Below are 15,903 nucleotides of genomic sequence, written 5' to 3' on the forward strand. Positions count from 1 at the left end.
AAGGGAACAGTCTTCTGTTATGCCTCGTCCACCCCAAATCTGAGCCCATTGCATTTCTGAGTTGCTAGCTTCTACAGTCCCCAGTCTGGGATATGTAAGGTCAAAGGAAAACCCAGGGAGCTCAACCACTGTGTTGCTCTTTAGGTCCCAGGATTCCTAGCTGGTCCTTCTTCCTATCTTCACCTTTCACAGTCATCTTATGTTTTATATGTAATGATCAGAGTTTTTAGTTCTACTTAGTGGAAGAAACAGGAATAAGTATATATACTCCATCTTCCCAGAATCAGAAGTCTATATCTTTTTGAAACTATTTATAATATATTGCGGTATTGCAGAGAACACTTTTGGAACCCATCCAAGTAGCCGCAGCTCTCTTTATTTAGTGCTTCACCCCACCTCCCAGCCTGCATGTTTTGCTGCCCTTGCTTTAGGCTACTGGAGCCTCTCCACCATAAAAGAGAGAAGGAAAAGTCTAGAAGTCTGTTTCCTGTTCCCCTCCCCTCCACATACAGACTGACTGTCTCATAGCCAATAATGACAAGTGCAGAACTTCAAGACGACTTCGTTGTCCACAAATGGGATAAACGTGGATGTGCAATTGCCATCTGAGCTCCCAGCAGCATCAGGCTGAGACTGGGGCTTCGCCTAAATCCTATTATATATTTTCTACTCCCTGTTTCTCCTGAGAGTGCCCGCTTAATAAATCACCTGCACTAGAATAGTGTCTTCTGGAAGAACTTGACCTAAGACAGGTATTGAGATTACTTTGAATGTACCTAAAAAATATAAATAAATAAAAATAAAATAAAATACATTTATTTGAAAGAGTTGATGTTTTAATATGCTAGAAATTATATTATTGGTAGTGATTTAAACATGATATAAACACGAAGCAAATATAATGTTCAGTACATAGTTTTAAAAGTTCTTTGGGGGCAATATCTAATGAACAATTTTTAAGGATTGTATCTATCATACATACTGTTATAAGAACCTAGAAGTGGGAATAATAGATTCTAGAAAGAATTCCACTTTGAGGAGATACCATTTTACTTAGGTCTTAAAAATCAAGAAGTTCAGTTGATAGATAATTAAAAAAAAAAACAACTCTTGCAGACAGAAGGAATGTACAATGTAAGGTACAAAAGAGCATGATATATTCAATAATATGAATATTCCAGAAAAGCTGAAATATAACATCTGGTATGAAATGAGTCAAACTGGTTGAAGCCCAGCTGTGAAGGTCCTTGTCACCCAGCGTGGAGACAGACCAGTGTTTTCTAAACATGGCTCTGCATCACAGTTACCAGGCTAGAAGGGAGCATAGGACGCTGTGCTCTGAAACACTGGCTCCCAAGCTAGAATCTTCAGTCTGGAATCTAGGAATCTTTCTTTTTTAAACAACTCATTCAAATGATGCTCCTAAAATCAGCCCAACACTTTTAGAATCCACTAGTAATAGACTTAATCCCGAAGGCATTGGAAAGAAATTAAAAGATTTCTTAGTGAAAAAGTAACATCATCAGAAGTTGCTATGTACCTATGTCAGATTTTGCATATATACTTAATAGGAAGGTAAGCAGGAGCTTCCAATGTATTAATTAGTTAAGTCACTGTCCTTATCCTCAGGTCTGAGGCAGCTGCCAGGAGAAATGGCAACATGTACAGCTGTGTAAGTTGAACTCTGTACAACTCCAGAAGACATTCCCCATCGATGACAATAGGAATGGCACTCTGTGAAGCTGTGTAGTTCACATTCTTATATACTAACATATACAGGAGTCTTGCCAGAGGGAATTTGGCCAGGAAAGAAATCTTATAGTTTCAGAATGTCTGGAACATTTCTTCTAATTTAATGAATAGAATACGGAATTACCTCCCAGGCAGGTAGATGGAAAGAGAAGAAAAACAATTTAAGAATAGGCCCTAAAGACATAAGAAATGTAGGGAAAGCAGGGCAGGAGTGGAGAAGGGCGTCCTGTGGTGGAATGATTATGCATTCTGTTTAAAAACGTCTCTAAAGGGCTCATAATGCATTCATTTTCCTTCACTCCTTTAAACTGATCCCCAAGGGACCTATGTATTCCAAAGATTCTGTAACCTGAATATATGCATAAGAATCTGGAAGAGAGAGGCTGCCTCCTAAACTCTTTTTCTAGGGCTATAGAACTGGTAATAACACCCTGCACCTCTTAAGTTAGTAGAGAAGAGAGATCAGGTGCTGGCCTTAAAACCAAGGGGACATTGATCCCACTCACTCCTTAGCATCCTTGAATATATTATTCTATTTATGTAACCAATCCACATACCCAATCAAAAATATTAATAACTGCAAAGGGGCATTTTGTAATAATTTAATATACAAGATCACTTATTGAGAAATACCTTGTTGTTTCTTTTCTTGGTTTTTGTTGTTATTGTTTTATTCATTTGTTTAATTTTTATTTTTCATTGTTGTTCATCTATCTAAAATAAAAAAAAAAAAAATTTCCTTCTCCTAGAATGGAGGCAGGCATTTATTCCTAAGGCCTAGATTCTCCATTTCTCCTTGTCACCTACAAATTACCTACTGTTGACTCTTGGACAACATGAGAGTTAGGGGTGCTGACCCCCTGTACAGTCAAAAGTCTACATGTAACTTCTGACTCCTCCAAAACTTAATAAGTAATAGCCTATTGTTGCCTAGATGCCTTACCAATAATATAAACAGTAGATTAACATATATTTTGTATGTATTATGCACTGTTATTCTTGTATATTGTATACTGTATTCTTATAATAAAATAAGCTGGAGAAAAAATGTTATTACGAAAATTTTAACAAAGAGAAAATTCATTTACGGTATTTATTGAAAAAATCCACATATGAGTGGACCTGTGCAGTTCAAACCATGTTTTTCAAGGGTCTACTGTACTTTTGTGTTCTAAAAAAGAAAAAAAAAAGTTGTCAGATCTGTTGAGAAACAGGGAAGGAAACTAAGAATTGTGGTTTTATTTTTGAAATTCTAGGCCAAGGTTATAAACTGTTTAAGGTATGGCCAAGCAGATGTTTGGTCCACATAGAGGTTATTTTTTCTAATTGAGTCAATATTTTAAAATATGATGACTTCATTTTTTTTAAAGTACATCTCTAGTTTTTCTTTAAAAATTGGAAGATCTGGCTATACTGGCCCACATGCCAAGTATTAGCAGCCCACCAGGACAGGGCTTATTTTCTCCATCACAGCAGTCGCAGCACCCCCTACTGGCTCCCTGACTTACCTGCTGCAATCCTTTCCACTTCAATGTTTGGTCCTGTGGACGCCAGCGTTAGCAACCCTGGGGTATAAATTGGGGGAGAACTAAACTATACTTTGATGTTAGCATATTATACAATAAATAAGAGCTTGAGCAGGACTGACTACATAATTTGCGGACCCCACCGCAAAATGAAAATGGGGGGGCACCTGGTTGAAAAAATGTTTAAGAATTACAAAATGGCAACGTCAGATCATTAAGTGCGGGGCACTTCTCAGCACGGGGCCCGGTGCAACTGCACAGGTTGTGCACCATGAAGCCAACCCTGAATTGGAGGCTTCGTGCTTCAAAGGTCGAAGAGGGGAATGGGTCCAGGTGCTTAACCCTCCTTTCCCCAGAGTGCTGCAGGTTCCGTGATGTGCCTGGTCTCGGCATCTGCTCGCCGGCAACATCCTTGAGGTGGCAGGACCACCGGTAACAGTTTAGGAGGCTGCAGGGACCGAGCACTCATCACTGATGTTTGGGAAGCTAAGGCAACGGTCTCAGTGTCTAAACTTAGAATAAGCGAAGTGGGTTCTTCAGAACCACCTGATTTCAAAAGGGAACAAAGGCAGATGAGCACCATGTTTTGAAAACAAGGACTTCCCCTTTTTGACAGGAGTTAAGTTCTTGGGCTAAGCATTAACGAACCTTGAAGAAAGGCTGCTGTCATGCTTCTATGGGTGGGACCTTGAACTTGAGGTAGGGGAAGTAAATCTAACAGTGCCATATAAGGTTTATAATAAGCACTATTTTTTGGTTAGGATTTTTTGGCCTTTAAAAAGAACTTTGACCCTTAAGCCTCTCCTTTCTCTGCTCTACTTTATTACTCTCAACATACAGTCCTCTCTTAATGCTAAAGAATTTTAACATCCATAAATGCATATGTTCTTAAACCCAATAATTTAATGTCCTGCATTTTTATGCATTCGATTCTTGATAAGCATTTATTTCTCAGTTCTTTTTTTTTGTCTTTAAAATGGTTCAATTTAAACTTTAATTTTAACTCGTCGTACATGTTATTATTCATTTATTAAATTGTTTTTTTTTTTTAAGAGCAGCTTTAGGTTTACAGAAAAATTCAGAAGAACAGCGGGTTCCCATACAAACCCCCTTAAGGGTTTTCTACATATGTCATCTGCAAACAGTGACAATTTTGCTTTTTCCTTCCCAATTTGAATATCTTTTATTCTTTTTCTTGCCTAATTGCTCTGGCTAGGACTTCCAATACAATGCTGACTAAAAGTGGTGAGAGTAGGCATACTTATTTTGTTCCTGATCTTAGAGGAAAAGATTTTAACTTTCACCATTGACTATGCTATTAGCTATTGGCTAGTCATATATGGCCTTTATTATGTTGAGGTCCTTTCCCTCTGTACCCACTTTGTTGAGAGTTTTATCATATATGGATGTTGAATTTTGTCAAATATTCTTTCTGTATTTATCGAGATCATCGTATGACTTTTATCCTTCATTTTGTTAATGTGGTGTATCATAATGATTGATTTGCCAATGTTGAATCATTCTTGCATTCCTGGAAAAAAGTACCACTTGATCACGGTATATGATCCTTTTAAAAATATTACAACCTATAAATGCATTGCATGTGTAAGAGTTCAAGAGTATTATCTAATTTCTTCTTTTACAGACAAATGACAGAATATTCAATCAAATTCTATTACTATTCATTTCTTGGAAAAATCTTGATACTATGATTGATAAAATTAAGTAGTGAAAAAATAAGTTTAGAGGGTACTGTGTGCACAATATTATGCTTTATATCTGACTAAATACTCGAATTTCCAGACTCAGCATTCTAAAGTTCCGAGATATACTTTGTGTCTAAAGGTGATAGGTTCTTCTGTTTTCTACAGTAAGTTTTTTTAAAGCTGTTTGTTTCGAATTAATTTCAAATCTACAGAAAAATAATTATGTATATATTCCTTCTAAAGTGATACACTTATGTACATATATACATATATATATGTGTATCATATATATGAATATCATATATATGTGTATCATAATATCACATTATAGAGAGGTCTTTTTTAAAGCTTTTTATTTTGAAATAATTTCAAATCTACAGAAAATAATAGTATGAAAAACTCCTGAATGCACTTATACACTTTACCCATATCGACCTCTCTCCTCTGTCTCTCTTTCTCTCTCTCTCTCTTTCTGTGTGTGTGTGTGTATGTATGTATGTATGTATGTGTGTGTATATATATATATATAAACATTTTTTTCTGAGCCAATTGAGAGTATATTGAAGATACTATGCCTCTTTATTCTTAATATTTCAATGTATATTTCCTTAGAACAAGGCCAGTCTCATATAAACTCAATACAATTATAATAATCAGGAAATTTAACATGTATGGAACATGTATAATCTACAAATCTTATTCAAATTTCATCAATGTTAAACATAATATCCAATGCTGTTCTTTTTAGCAATTTCTTTTTCTGGCCCAGGATCCAACTTACAAAGGTGAGTTGCATTTAGTTGTCACATTTCTTTAGCCTCATTTGGTCATTAATACTCGGTGAACCCTTGTCTTTCATAACATTGACATTTTTGAGGAATGCACAATGAGATTTTTTATAGTAGCTATCAACTTATATTTTTCTCTTATTTATTCATAACTTGGTTCAGGTTATGGATTTTTGGCAAAAATACTACATAAGTAATGTGTTCTTGTGGATGTATCACTTCATGGAGTATATGACTTCGGTTTATCCCGTTTTTGGTGATGTTAATTTTAATCATGTGGTTAATGTGGTGTCTGCCAGATTTCTACACTCTAAAGATATTTTTCATTTTATATTAATAAGAAATTTGTAGGGTACTTATACATTGAACATATGTAAATAACCTATTCCTTATCAAACTTTTATCCACTAGTTTTAGCATCTATTGATAGTTCTTGTCTGAATCAGTTATTATCGTGATGATTTTGATTGCAAAATAGTAATTTGCTATTTCCATCATTCCTTCTACATTTATTGATTGATGTGTGTGTGGTTGTGTGAGATCAGTATGACTCATGGATTTTTATTTTATTCAATGAGCTATAACCCATTGTTATTCACCCCAGCCATAGAATTAGCCAAAGACTTTTAGTTCCTTGGCATTTAGAAACTGTTCTGAATACTAGGTATGTTCACGACAGCAACTTTTTAAAAAAAATAACATAGAATGATTCATCAGTGTATAATAATCAGTAAGTGATCATTATTCAAAGATTGGATCTTGCTGTTTACATCAACTATGAGATATGTTGACAGAAATGACATCTAAAACTGTCTACCACATCTCTGTGATGTAGCAGCAGGAATGTTCATATTATTACACAGAAATACTGTCATATGTATTTAATGTATTCATTTGTTCCTCAGCTTTTCATGACTTAATACTACTCCTACCTATTTTCCAGGATATGGTAAGAGTTAAATAAACTGTTCTTTACTCTATGGAGAAAAGCACTATACAGAGATTAAGAAATTCCGAGTAATTTCATCTTACTTAACAATTGCCAATAACTTATCCAAACTGCCTGTTAATCTTGCAGCTAATTTGCACTGATACTTGAAATGAGGCAAAAGATAATTTGTAAGTCATGTGAACTAGCCAATGTTTCCCACAGCAACAGACATATAGTCAAACTGAAGTTGTATAAAGATCAGGGTAAAGAAAACGCATTGTCTAAAGAATGCCCAACACATTTCTAGATTTTTCACAAGCAGCCACCAGGTGGCAGAGCACTACACACAATGGATCCTGCAGAGCCTTTTGAGCGTCAGTTAAGACTGAAGTGGTGTGGGGCTTTGGTTTGTTTTATTTTCTTTATAAAACCAATTTCAGAATATTTTGATATTTTTATTTTTAACTACTATTTAGAAAAAAAGAACTCTGCCACTTATTCCAGTAAAAAAATGAAATCATGTAATATCAAATGATGTTTTAAGCACTTGATATTTTAGAACATTTTGGTATATTAATAACAAAAGCTATATATCTAGAAGTTTTCACCTTTGTTGTTCCAGTACGCCATTAAAATTGTATTGTATGTAAGGCATGAAATGAAAGTTATATTGGGATCATGCTTTACTTTAGTTTTTAGTCAGCTTGAGTCTAAAATCTAGATTTAGTTAGAATTGTAACATTATCTACACATCTTTAAATATTTTACATAAAGTTTACATATAAGAAATTCATTTAAAAAATCATTTTGTAAAAATTTAAAGGATGAATCTATATATTTGTGTATAAGCCTCTAAGGAAATTGCTGTCTCCTATATATCTGTATGAAATCTACAGGTATCCTAGAAAAAGAAGGGATAATTATAGTTAAATTGATCAGGATTACAAAGTTCCATGTCAAATTTTTTCTGTAGTATTTTTAATGTTATTATTCCTCATGCAGTCCTGTTTGTTCCTTATATTAAAAACAATGTTCAATACCTAGACAAGTAGTTACAAAATTTAAATATCTACATTTAATCACTAACTCTATAAATAGTCCGTTACTATTGGTTTCAAACAATCATTCTAAGATTGATTTTCACCGATTCCTGATGACAACGTCTTCTAGATTTTGTATAACTGTTGACAGATTATGTTTGACCTCTTGATTTTGAGGGACTTTTGTGACACTGAATTTTCTTTGTGATTGTGTTGGTGAAACGTAAAGAGTACACTTTCAATTTAGAGTGCCATGCTGACTGAGAATTTCGAAATACAGCACGGCTGGGTACTTAGGACTGCAATTGTGGTTGAGTGGTGAAAATGTAGAAATAAACTAAGAGAATCTGGAAGTGAAGCCTCATAGGAAAGAGTGTTCCTTAATACGAAGATGAAGATAATCAAATGCTGAGAAATCTTCAGTGATTTTTTCTCTCCTACCGCCATTGTGTGTTAAATGTAGTTACAGTAAGTAACATCTAGTTTATCCTTGTAATCTCTAGTTTACACTTTGCAATTGAAAAACAAAGGAGCTTTTTTTCTTAAATATTACATTTGTGTTTTCACTTACAAACTTCTGGAGGTTTTTGCTTTCTTGCTTGGATCTCCTTTTTGGATCCTAAACTTAACTGTTTCCCCAGACTTCTCTATACTGCACTCTAAGCAAATCAGTCCTCTCCATGGGAAAATACTATTTGTGGAGTCCGTCTTTCACTCAAGGAATGAAAACTAGTTCTCTAAAAAGGTTATGTTTCATCAGCCATATCTACAGTCACTTCTTTTTTCTGTCTTTCCATATTTTTAAAACGGAAAAGCTACATGTGATGCCTAACTCTTGGTCGGTCTGTCAGTGGACTGCTGCCCTGTTGACGGTTAGCAGTCTAAGTATAGAAATGAGCATATAGCTTGCATCAGTTCCAGTATCATGCCCTGTTTCTATGGAAAATACACGATTCAATTTAATTACATAATCTGTCGTTCTCTAAGAAAGGGCCTCCAACAGAGCAAACAATTCTGAAGCAGGTTCGTCTGTTTTTTTCCTTTTTTTTTTTCTTTTAAAGAGGGCTAATCAGAAGGGATTTGTGATATTGAAATCACTAAGAGGTAATTATGAATTATTTTGTGCAATTCAAAAATGAAAAATTCTTCCCCAAAGCCTCAAATCTTTGAATCTATTTGTTCTAAAGTAATAGAAATTTGTTGCTTTACTAACCTATCATGCTAGTGTTATGCATGGATTTCTCAGATACCATAAATGAAAATTTGTGCCTATAAAGATGAATAGATTCCAAGTGACAATAATAAATAACACATAATATACTTGTGGAAGCAGAAATTTCCACATGATGAAAGATGAGGAAATTTATTCCATGAAAATAATATTAATAATGGGTTTCAACACTGAGATTTTTCATTGTTTCTTTACAATCAGAGAAGAAAAACACTTTCCAGAAAACTTCCCATAGTCTGTTGACATGAACATCATTTTTTGTTATTAAAGTAGAAACTAGTAATTACATTTTTAAAAATGACACTCTGATAATTATATATTTTAAATATGAGTCCTGATGTTTAATTAGGTCATATGACTGTAATATCAGCTTGCATTAGCGGCAGATTATCAATCTTAGCAATTCATCCCTTAGAGAAATACAAGAAGAAAAGGCTGCTATAATTGTGATATCTAAATAGAATAAACCATAATGCAGTACAATATTCTTTAAATATTTTAATGTTTACTGATGTTATTGAATAATGAAGTTTATCATCATGGCATATTCTTCTTAGGTAATTACGCTGGTAGCAATAAGCACATAGGAAAAAAAGCCTCTTATATTTAACAGAAGTATATATTATTTACAATCAATAATTTCTAAAAAGTTTAAACATATGCTCAGATTTCATATATCAATATTTAATTTTTCATTTGTTATGAGTTCAGTTTTTTGTTAGTTTTTGTTCTAATTCTTCCTTGCTTCTCTAAACCACACTGATTGGTATTTACTAGTTTTATTTAATTGCCACAAACACAAAAAGTCATAATAGAGTTTAGTTATTCATTACTGAATCTTAATGCTACCTCTTTCCATAGCGTTTTTCTTAGTAAAGAGATCACTTTACAACGTATGTGTTTTATTTCTTTGATACCTGTAGAAGCTGTATTCCTTAATATTATATTTTCTCCCCAACATTTGCTTTTTAAGATACAAAAATTAACTGTTAAATGGCTACTATAAAATTCATATGTGTAGGTTTAATGTTACAAGTGCTTTTAAATACTTATGGATTTTAAATTCTCCTTATAATGTGTCTAATGATTTACACAGCTAAAACAACTTGAGTACTTTTCCATTTAGTCCATAAAACTCAGATTTCCCATCTATAGGTAACTTTAGTATTCAAGAAGCCTGTCTTGAAATCGTTCCACACATTGTCCCTGACGATGCTACCAGAATTTTCATTAAAAAATCCTGCCTTTTTTCCTTGTAGCTACATATGCTATAACTCATAGCTATAAATATATATTTTGTAACGAGAGAATGACAGAAGTCTAATATTGCTTGAGTGGATGTGAGGATCAGATATTCTTTCACTTAATGAGCAAGAGAAAAAAGCTCGCCTTTATTGTACACTTCGTGTTTTTTTGTATTGACTAAAGCAGCTGATTGTATTACAAGCAGTGACAAAATGTGTGTGCTAATATTACTGTATTTATAAACAATATTTGGTGCTTATGATTCACATTAAGGAATCTATTTCCTAACAATAGGGGTCATTTTAGGTTGTGGTAATATTCTAAGATATTTAGTCTTAATAAGAGAAGTTAGGAATATGACATTTTCTAGAAAAGTTCTATCCTGGAAAACCATTTTCCTAGGCTAGATCCCTAATTTTTTCCCTAGTTGGACTGTGAATAGATTCTGTTATTTGGTCTAATTTTGAAAATGAAAGTGTGCTTTGAGTTTTTTATTTAAAGTTCATTTTTGTTAATTCTACTAAAATAATCAAGCTACTTTTGAGGGTATAATGCTTCATCTCATGTTTTTGTCTGTGGTGACTATTTAATATTTTGTCGGTATTTAGGTTTTGCTTGGTACTTTTCTTCAAGCCTTTACATTCCTGTCCTCCTGAGTCTCAGTGAAAGTCTTCTTTATTTTTCACTAATTTTCAAAATACTAGAAGTATAGCAAATTCATCCATTAGAATAAAGCTTTTTTCTTCCATTGATAAAATGAATACTTTCCATTATGATATCTCAGATTTCCCTACTCTTAAAAGTTTTTAAAATTTCAAGCTCCTTCCTAAAAGTACTTTGCATTCCCTCTCTGGGATTTAATAATATCAGTTCCTTATTTTTTAAAAGAAAATTCATTTAAAAGCCATAGTGCTAGACATGAAAGATGATACAAGGAAAATGTTTTTTTTTTTTAGAGTAGCATTATATATTTTAGAATGCACTATAGATTATGTAATATGAATTATGATCCTGTTTATATTGAATAGAGTGCATAATTGCAAGCTATAAATCATTTCTGGGTATCTGAAAAATTTAGCCTTCTTACTCTAGTTACACACATAAATAAAGATAGTTATATTTGTTTTTCTTAATCCAATTTTTTAGATCTGTTTAAAATCTGTTGTGCTTCAGAAAACATAGTATATTGTTTAACATTTTCAATTGTAAATCAAAGTATTTCTCTTGATTCAGAAACTAGATATATTTTCTACTTCTGGTATTTGTTAGACCCATGGAAAATATCAAAATAAAATTATTTTTTCCTACTAAAAATGAATACATGATAAAAATGGCCATTAAGCCTACATTGACTCAAATGATAGGCAGCTCCATTTTTTTCTAACTTAGAATTAGAATTATGGCCTGAATTTCCAGACATGTCAATTATGCTGTGCATAGCCACAGCTGCAGAGGCCTGTGTTCTGCCCACAGAATTCTTCTGCTGGTTGCCTACCTAAAAAGAGAAATGAAAAACAATACTGTGTTTGGGTTCTGCTACTAATTGTCCATTCTGTTTTAAGTAACTGGTTTAATTTGGAAAATAAAAGAGAATAAAGTGTTTTTTCAATAGGTAACATTTTAATTTTCTCATATCTGAGGACAAAGTGGTTCTAAACTATAGAGAAGTTTTATTACAAGGATAATGTAAAGTGGCAAAATATGCAGAAACAATATTACTGCTTGCACTATAGGCTTAAAGTTGCATGTTGATGTTAAGCATATCCTATTACAAAGATCGCTGATGTCTGTACTATATATGAGAATAATGTGCCACATTCCTGAAAAATGCATAATTTAAAGCCATTGGAAAGAATGATATTGAATAGTAGGTTATAATGCAAAAGGTATGGCGGTGGGAGTAAGGACATCAAGTTTTAACGCGATCTCCATCATTTACTAGCTGTGTGCCTTTTAAGAAGTTGCTACCTTTCTCAGCCTTTGTTTCCTCACTTGAATACCAATTAAGAGGCTGAATAGGGTGGTCTCTACTATCTTTCCTGCGTCTGTGATTCAATATATCCCTCTGTCCTGTACTCTCATCAGCTAATTTTCTTTCTCAGAAAGCGGTATGGTCTTAACCTCTTCCATACAGTATTACATTAGATATGTATGCTCAGCTGCTTTGTAATGAGAATATTGTACACATACATGTGTGTGCAAGTGTCTTGCTCAATAGGAGCAATTACATTAATCTCCAAAATAGTATCATTGTAAAAGGTACCTCACTTTTATGGATGGGACATGTTACCAGAATGGTTAGCTTTTATATGTTTATTCATATTAATGTAGAAGTTCAAAAACAAAAGTGTAGAAGATGACTATCTATTATTAGATTACCTGAACTAAATCCATCAACACTGCAACACTCAGAGGAAAAACCCAGTGGAGCATTTAACAATATTATTTTTTATGAAGTCAAATTCTCTGAAAGGTCAATATCCCTTCCAAAATAGTGATACTCAAGGACATTCACTCAGGTTTATTTGGGAATATTGAAGATAAATATGTATAAAATAATTAATAGCTCATCTTCCTCCCTCTTTCTTCGGAGGCTCATAACTTTTACCATATCAGAACATGTGACATGGCATAAAATATCACCATTAAAAAAACGTATTTCCAATATATATTAGTTGCTATTCTAGCATGGCAGCAATGGGATTTGATGTCATGAAAATGGTAGCCCCCAAAAGAAACACATTACAAAAGCAACTCCTTTCTATCCTCCTCCCTCCCCCTGAAATAATAACAATTTGCTAAATTGTTGGGAAGTTGTTATAATTCCTTTTTCAAATTATTACTCGCCCTTTAGATTAGAAATGAGGCCAGGGTTAGCAATCAGCTATAAATGGTAGGATTTTTCAAGTAAGAAGCACTTGTCTGATTGTGAAGTGGAGGCCATTACTGCCTTGATTGGGCCTTTTTTTTTTTTTTTCAGCTTGCTTGATTTGTGGTTGAGAGCGCATATTCACTCCTGTACTGTGAGCAATCAGAGCCTCCCCCCTCTCATTTTTGCTCAGCGATTTAGGGTCCACTACTTTGGCACAGCTGCCACCTTTTAGCCTCCATCATGCAGAATATATCCTTTAAAAAGAAAAAAGGATGGGGGATGGGAGCAGGTAACTAATGTACATTTGGCTTCTAATGCGCCTATTTTAAAATTTCAGAGAGAATTTTTTCACTCAAAATAACAATCACTTTGGAACTTGGGCTTCTACACTCGATAAATGAGTTTGGACAGAGACTTGAAGCTTGTTAGAGCTTATTTTCCATTTATTTATCCCACCAGAAAATACCAAACAGGTGTAGAGGTACAAAGCTGACACTAAGGTGGATAACCTAGAGCACAGTTAGCTTTAGCATAAGCATAGTTTTTGTTCTCTGGGAAATGATAAACAAGAGCTTTTTTTTTTTATTTTGTTTTGTTTGCTTTTGTTTTATAGGGCATTTCATAAGTTTTACATTAAATTTAAAGTTCATAGGTCCTGCTAAGAGTATAACTGTGTCTTAATACATCTAGGAATAGAATTGCTGAGTCATATGATAAATCTATGTTTAACTTAAGAAACTTTCGAATTGTTTAGTAAAATATCTGCATCACTTTATATTTCCCCCAGCAATGTATGGGTGTTCTGATTTCACCACATTCTTGCCAACACTTGTTAGTCTCCACCTTTTATATTATAGCCATTCTAGTACGTCAAAAATTAATGTCATTATGGTTTTAATTTGTATTTCCCTAATGACTAACGATGATGACAATCTTTTCATGTGCTTATTTGCTATTTATGTATTTCTCTTGAGAAATATCTATTCAAATCCTTCACCCATTTTTTTTAATTGGGTTTTCTTATTATTGACTTGTAATAGTTCTTTATATATTATGGATATAAATCCCTTATTGGATATATGATTTGCAAATATATTCTCCTAGTTTATGGGTTGATTTTTGACTTTTTGATAGTGTCTTTGAACCACAAAATTTTTAATCTTAAGCAAATATCTTTTGAACTCTTAATGAAGCACAACATTTAATCAGTCCTGAATAGGATCAGTTAAAGAGTCAGTGAAAAAGAGAATTAAAATCTTAAAAACAAAATAAATAATTATACTTGGGTCAGTGTGAGAAAAGGAAGAAATTGTTTTTGCTAATCTGTTTCCTTCAAAATAATCTGAAAGCTTCAGCTAGAAAAAGTTTTGGACTATGGCCATGCTACCCTGGACAAGCCTGATTCTGTCTGATCTTGGAAGCTAAGCGGGGTCGGGCCTGGTTAGTACTTGGATGGGAGACCACCTAAGAAGACCAGCTGCTGTAGGTGTAAAAGATTCTAAAAAATGAAAAAAATAAGGGATTGTAAGCTGACAAGTTCCTTGCAGTCTGTGAGGTCAACCAAGAGTTACCTCACCTAAAAAAAAAAAAAAAAGGTTTGGTTTTGTTATTAACTCTTCATTGATAAATTTATGTGGGCCATTTGAATCTTTTCTTAGCTAGGGTGGCAGAAATTCAAAATTCAGCATTGTCCACAAACAGTTTTTAACAATGCACATGTATAAATGAGCTCAAAGTCAAAAACTTTACCCCTTGTGCTTCTATCTCTGAGTAATATAAATGACTGAAGAAAAATGAGAATGCAAAGAAGCTTAGCCACAGGCAGGAGACTGCAAGTTTTGCCCTCCTAGCCCACTGTATCACCTTATTTGTGAAATGCCTTCTTCTCAGGTCCGCCCACAAAAGGACTACTAGCAATAGCAACTTTATAACCATTGCTGAATGCCAAGCTTTCCAGACAAATTTGGTAGAGATATGGATAAAATCATTAGCAATAAATGAATCTATTTAAAAGTTCCTCATGGAGGAAAAAAAGGAGAAATTTTTTTAAAAACTTACCTGAGACACACATCTAGAACAGCTCCACTCTAGTGTAGAAGAGGTGTATGTACCTTGCTTTTAGCAATAAAATGGCAGAGCCTATAATTTAAAAGTACTTGGCAGTGAATCCTTTAAGAAACTAAATAATTAACTGTTATTAGGTTTACTTTGCAAGTCCAGATTTTCATCTGGCATTTGTTGAGTATCACGAACAAGATATATCCAAAATGCAGTTTGGCTGCCTGTTGCTTCTTTCCCACCTTTGTACCATTATGAATTTAACTACTGATACCCAAAAAGCACAGACAATTGCACAAAATATTGAGAAATACTCTTATTTGACTTGAGGTTTTTGGGTTTTTTTAATAAAAACTTTGGATATAACTAAAAATTCAGTAATTATCATTGTTATATTTTATCTTATAATGCAAATATTGTTGCAAATATAGAGTTAAAAATGGCAAGTATGTGGCCTAAATGTTTTTATAAAATTCCATTTAATACAAATAAGTCATTATTTTTAAACTTCATTTAGCACTATGTGTCACCTGGCTTACCTTTTTAAAAAAGTTACTTTCAGTCGAAGCTCCTCTAAGAATATAACTGAGTCCTAAGGACACAGTTAATCCATATTTGACAGAGTTCCATATCTACAAATTAATACACTGAAATCTGAACTGAAAGATGGTGAAGTTAAGGCTGTTGATTGTAATCAGCCTAGTGAAGTTGAAATGCAGTGCTAATAAGTAATTAATTAGGAAAAAAATAGAAA

The 15,903-nt window shown here is 33.5% G+C and overlaps 1 pseudogene; it reads left to right on the plus strand.

Moving 5' to 3' along the window:
- The first annotated feature begins 14,461 nt into the window (after nt 1-14,461).
- Nucleotides 14,462-14,580, plus strand: LOC118605224 (annotated as a pseudogene).
- Nucleotides 14,581-15,903: the final 1,323 nt, after the last annotated feature.

The sequence above is a fragment of the Rousettus aegyptiacus genome, unplaced genomic scaffold (assembly GCF_014176215.1).
Source record: "Rousettus aegyptiacus isolate mRouAeg1 unplaced genomic scaffold, mRouAeg1.p scaffold_m13_p_1, whole genome shotgun sequence".
Taxonomy (NCBI): domain Eukaryota; kingdom Metazoa; phylum Chordata; class Mammalia; order Chiroptera; family Pteropodidae; genus Rousettus; species Rousettus aegyptiacus.